Genomic DNA, 5,735 nt, shown 5'->3' on the forward strand with positions numbered 1-5,735 from the left:
ATTCAACTTAACACATTATGTATCACAGTGAACTATAATTAAGCAGCCTCTGAAGGAGCAGAGCAATATAAAATCCCTTTCTCCGTCCAAAGTCCTGTTTGAATAGAGCTGAGGTTTTGAGTTCAAACAGGAAACAGATCTTTGAATTAGCTTAAGCTAATGCTAGCTGTGACTGTATTCTGTCTAACCTTTAACTAGACAGAGTTCAGTCACTGTGGTTTGGTTTCTACCTCTGTTTTTATCTAAAATGACACATTTCTATCGATTAATGTTCTTTATATGATAAAACTAGATGTTAAACATTCAGATATAGTTTGAACTCAACTTGGATCAAATATTTAGTTAGTGTATTGTGTCTTTGTAGAACAGAGTACTCACCAGTGTTTGTCAGAGATTCTGCTGTGTTGTTGAGAAAAAGCTGCTGGATTCAGTTGAATGTTTCTTTACAGAGAAACAGAGAGACTTGTCTCGACTGCAGCTCTGCTGTTGATCAGACAAACTTTCACTTTCATTTCAGGAAATGTGGTTCTTCAGCTCTCCTCTTTCAGTGTTGCTCCTCCTCTCAGTGAGGGAGGGGTGGAGGAAGTATGCAGAACCTTAACTGAAGTAAAAGTACTAATGCCACACTGTGAAAATACTTACTGTATTTAAACCTAACTTAAGTTTAAGTATTATCAGCTAAATGTACTTGTAGTATGAAAAGAAAAACTATTCATAGAGCAGTAAAATGTTCCCTGTAAATGTTTTATTGTTATATCTGATGTTCTGGATTAATATTCCTGCTGTATTAAAGTGTGTGTTGCATGTTTTTAACTCCTTAATATCCTGTTTGTTAGTTTAATCTACATCAATGCATCATATTCTATAACACCATCATGTTCTATAAGATCATCATGTTCTATAAGATCATCATGTTCTATAAGATCATCATGTTCTATAAGATCATCATGTTCTATAAGATCATCATGTTTGTAGCGTCTCTGTCCTGTGAGAACCTCGTATCTCTAAAAAGAACAAACAGCCTGTTTTCAGCTTTGTGACGATGCATTTTCCAGCTGATCCAAGAGGCTTTTTAAAGAGTTTATTTATCTGAAGAAGTAGGAGGATTTTCTCAACACATAAAGGAAACACTTCATCCTTCAGTTCATCACAAACATTCAACATCAACACATCTGGAGATACGTGGTTTTACCTGGACAGGAAGGGGATGAAAAACTGTCACCTGAGAAGAAACTAAAGCTGTCAGACAAATGTAGTAAAAAACACAATATGTACCTCTGAGATGTAGTATAATAAAAAGTACAATAGTTACCTTTAAGATGTAGTGGAGAAAAATGTATGAAGTAGCATGAAGTGGAAATACACAACTAAATTACCTCAAAACTTTACTTAAATACAGTACTTGACTTATTATCACATGAAAAAAGACAAATCCAGTTATAACTTTCTTTGTTTTTATTCTCTTGAGGATTTTTTCACTTTTTTCAGGTTAACACACGTCTACAGATGTGGACTGTATTAAAATTAAAATAACACAATACAAACATGTTCTTCTCTGGTCAAAGCAGCTGAATGTTTCATGATAAGATTTTCTTGATTCATTTTCTTTCTTCTTGATTGATCTTGATTTTTCTGGTAAATTAAAAATAATAAAAACTAAAACCTTTTTTTATTAAAAAAGAAACTAAAAATAAAAAAGTGGTGCATGACTTTCTTCAATAATTTGTTCCAGTATTTATAATACATTTGATTTAAAATAAGAAATAAAACATTTTAATTTTGCACCCAGATATTTAAGGAATGTGTCAATTCTTCTTATTCCTGAGTTCATGTTTTTGATGATTCAACAGTCTTGAAGGCAGGTTATGCAGTAATAAGAATTAATTAGACAACATTAGATAATATCAATCAATGGCTTAAAAGCTGTGTGTTGGATTAGCAGCAACGAGACAAATTATAGAAAAACATTTACAGAAAAATTTAAAAAACTCATTGATCAGAATTGGGAAAAATCAATAATGTATGTATAATGTACCGTACTTCAGCAATAATATAGATTTATTTCATTAAATGAAGGAGTCTTGCTGAATAAAATCCACTGGTTGTTCTACTCAGTGTGATTGACAGGAGAGATGATCAGAGGGGCAGAGTTTTTACCACCATGATTAAGACATGGACTAAAGTATGGGTAGAGTTTCTCAGTGAAGCAGCAGCCAGTAAAGGAGTAGATAAGAGCTGCAGCATCAACGTCATAAAAGGAGACCAGACCCTCCTCATAATCCACCAACACCCCCACCTTCTCAGGCTGAGACTTCAGAGAGAGACGGACTGATGGGTCAGCAAAGCTATGTACTCATTCTCATTCCTCAAACATATCCTCCAGTAACCATTCTGAGGAGTCGGTGTGATTATTCCCTTCCTGTTGATCGACTCTCTGACCACTCCTAAATCCCACTTAGTCTTCTCTTTAACCTGAACCTCGTAGTAAAATCTTCCTGAAGAGAAACTCTGCTTCGCTAAGACAATAATACAAAAATCAAATCTCTCTGGATTGTTTGGGAGATTCTTCCTTACATCACCATGTTTAACTTGTTTTCCATCATCAGACAGGATGAGTTTGGGATGAGCTGTATCAGGATCAAGTGTCACATCCACTGCAGACTGCTGGACTCTCTTCAGCTCGGCCTCAAACAGCTTCTTCATCTGTTTACTGAGCGTCTCCTCCAGCTGGTTCACAGCTCTCACCACAGTCCCCTCATATGAAGGTGGACTGACTCTGACTCCTGTCCAGTCCTTGGTGGGTGGAGCAGCTTTAAGGGACGTGAAGCTCTGTAGAAGGTGGAGGTGGTCTTCAGAGCGTGAGAGCTGCTCCACCTCAGTGCTTCTCTTCTTCAGCTCACAGATTTCCTGTTCCAGCTCTTTGATGAAGCCTTCAGCCTGTTTCTCTGTCTTTCTCTGCTTCTCTTTGATCGTGTCGATGAGCTCGGCCTGGCTTCTCTCAACAGACTCCTTCAGAGCGGTGAAGACCTGAACACCATCTGCTATCTCTCTGTCTGCATCTTCCTCACTGAGCTCCACTGAGTGTTTGATCTCCTCAATCTTCAGTTCTCTCTTCTGGATCATCTGCTGGATTTCAGTCTCAGTCTTCCCCAGCTCGGCCTTCTTTCCTTCATATTCTTCTTTCAGAGGAACAACATCATGTGTCTTGTGGTCTGAATAAGTGCAGATTATGCAGACACACATCTGGTCGGTCTTACAGAACAGCTCCATCAGTTTATCGTGCTCCGTACACATCCTGTCTTCCAGGTTCTCCACAGGGTCGATCAGCTGATGTCTTTTCAGACCTGACATTGTCAGATGAGGCTCCAGGTGAGTCTCACAGTAGGAGGCCAGACACACCAGGCAGGACTTCATGGCCTTCAGTTTGGTTCCAGTGCAGACGTCACAGGGAACTTCTCCTGGTTTGGCAGCTTGTTGCTCTGAGCTTCTGTTTCTGGCTTTCTGTTGAGCTGACTGTCTGAACTGAGCAGCCATCTCAGAGATGAAAGTATTGATCTGCAGCTCAGGTCTGGTGTTAAAAACCTTTTTACAGTTTGGACACTGACACTGGACATTAACGTCCCAGTGTTGAGTGATGCAGGTTTTACAGAAGTTGTGTCCACATGGTATGGTGACTGGATCAGTGAACACATCCAGACAGATGGAGCACAGAAACTGATCTTCAGTCAGCAGACAGCTGGCAGCAGACATGTCTACACTCTGAGGACAAAAGGTGTGAAAGAAAACTGTTATAACACATGTTTTGATTATTTGTTTCATAAGAGATCAGCCGTCCATCCTCGTCCACTGCAGGTAACGTTAGTTTGATCAGAAGAACAGGATCATGTATGAAAGATAATCAATAAGCAAATTTCTAAGCGGAAAATGTTTTTTAAAAATTTTGTAACTTCTTGAATGGCTGCTTAAGAAAGACTATTAGTTTACATAGAAGAATAATAAAGCCATGTGGATTTATTTTCTTAATAGTCATTTTTTCTCACCAAATAATAAAAAAAGTACTAAAGAGTATCGATAAGGCACCGATACGGAGTATCAATAACAGTACTGGTATGGATAAAATCCCTTGTGGCGCTAGCATCTTTAGCACTGAGGTCCAGTGGCTGCTCCAAGCCCAGAACCTCATGGGTCTGGGAGAGTCCGACCCTTGGTACTATAAAATCCACATTACTGCCGTTTGTATTATCATAGTGACGGTCTTCTGGTTTTCAACAAAGCAACTACGTTCTGCCGTTTGTTTTAGATTCTCGTGGTGGCACATGTGGACATGGACAGGTTGCAGTCAGTGTGTGTGTTTTAGAAACACTAAGCTAAAGCAATACACACTTTGTTGTACATTGTTTAATCTCAGTTGTCAAATTCCGTGAAACTGATCACAATACACTGAATACATATATAATTCTGTTTTCTGCCATTTTAGGGGTGTTTTTTCTTCTTCGGCTACACAGATATCGTGATGTATCGTAGATGATTGTCCAGCATTTACCAAGTATCACAGAATCGCTCTATAGTGAGACCATCGTGGGCAATATATCGTGATAGTTTGGTGGATTACTCTGGGATTTCAAACATTTAATTCACATCACAGTGTCAGAGTTTGAAACAAGTTTTCCAAAGATCAGACTGAGTTTGTTTGTGTAGTGAATGTTTTAAGTCTTAACTAGTGGAGGTGGATCACTCCGCCTTTTATTCAAACTGGTTTAACAACATTTTTAAGGTTTGCCTCTGGCTGATCCCTGCCTGAGGTCAAACAGGAAACAGATCTTTGAATTATCTTAAGCTAATGCTGGCTGTGACTGTATTCTGTCTAACCTTTAACTAGACAGAGTTCAGTCACTGTGGTTTGGTTTCTACCTCTGTTTTTATCTAAAATGACACATTTCTATGGATTAATATTCTTTATACGATTAAACAAGATGTTAAACATTCAGATTCTGGTTTAAACTCAACTTGGATCAAATATTTAGTTAGTGTATTGTGTCTTTGTAGAACAGAGTACTCACCAGTGTTTGTCAGAGATTCTGCTGTGTTGGTGAGAAAAAGCTGCTGGATTCAGTTGAATGTTTCTTTACAGAGAAACAGAGAGACTTGTCTCGACTGCAGCTCTGCTGTTGATCAGACAAACTTTAACTTTCATTTCAGGAAATGTGGTTCTTCAGCTCTCCTCTTTCAGTGTTGCTCCTCCTCTCAGTGAGGGAGGGGTGGAGGAAGTATTCAGAACCATAACTGAAGTAAAAGTACTAATACCACACTGTGAAAATACTTACTGCATTTAAACCTAACTTAACTATAAGTATTATCAGCTAAATGTACTTGTAGTATGAGAAGAAAAACTATTCATAGAGCAGTAAAATGTTCCCTGTAAATGTTTTATTGTTACATCTGATGTTCTGGATTAATATTCCTGCTGTATTAAAGTGTGTGTTGCATGTTTTTAACTCCTTAATATCCTTTTGTTGTTTAATCTCAACATCAATGCATCATATTCTATAAGATCATCATGTTCTATAAGATCATCATGTTTGTAGCGTCTCTGTCCTGTGAGAACCTCGTATCTCTAAAAAGAACAAACAGCCTGTTTTCAGCTTTGTGACGATGCATTTTCCAGCTGATCCAAGAGGCTTTTTAAAGAGTTTATTTATCTGAAGAAGTAGGAGGATTTTCTCAACACATAAAGG

At 38.1% G+C, this 5,735-nt stretch overlaps 1 pseudogene; it reads right to left on the minus strand.

Annotated features, from left to right (window-relative positions):
• Nucleotides 1–1,457: 1,457 nt before the first annotated feature.
• On the minus strand, nt 1,458–5,194 carry LOC129115309 (E3 ubiquitin-protein ligase TRIM39-like; annotated as a pseudogene).
• Between the last annotated feature and the right edge of the window lie 541 nt (nt 5,195–5,735).

Source organism: Anoplopoma fimbria, unplaced genomic scaffold (assembly GCF_027596085.1).
Source record: "Anoplopoma fimbria isolate UVic2021 breed Golden Eagle Sablefish unplaced genomic scaffold, Afim_UVic_2022 Un_contig_11571_pilon_pilon, whole genome shotgun sequence".
Taxonomy (NCBI): Eukaryota; Metazoa; Chordata; class Actinopteri; order Perciformes; family Anoplopomatidae; genus Anoplopoma; species Anoplopoma fimbria.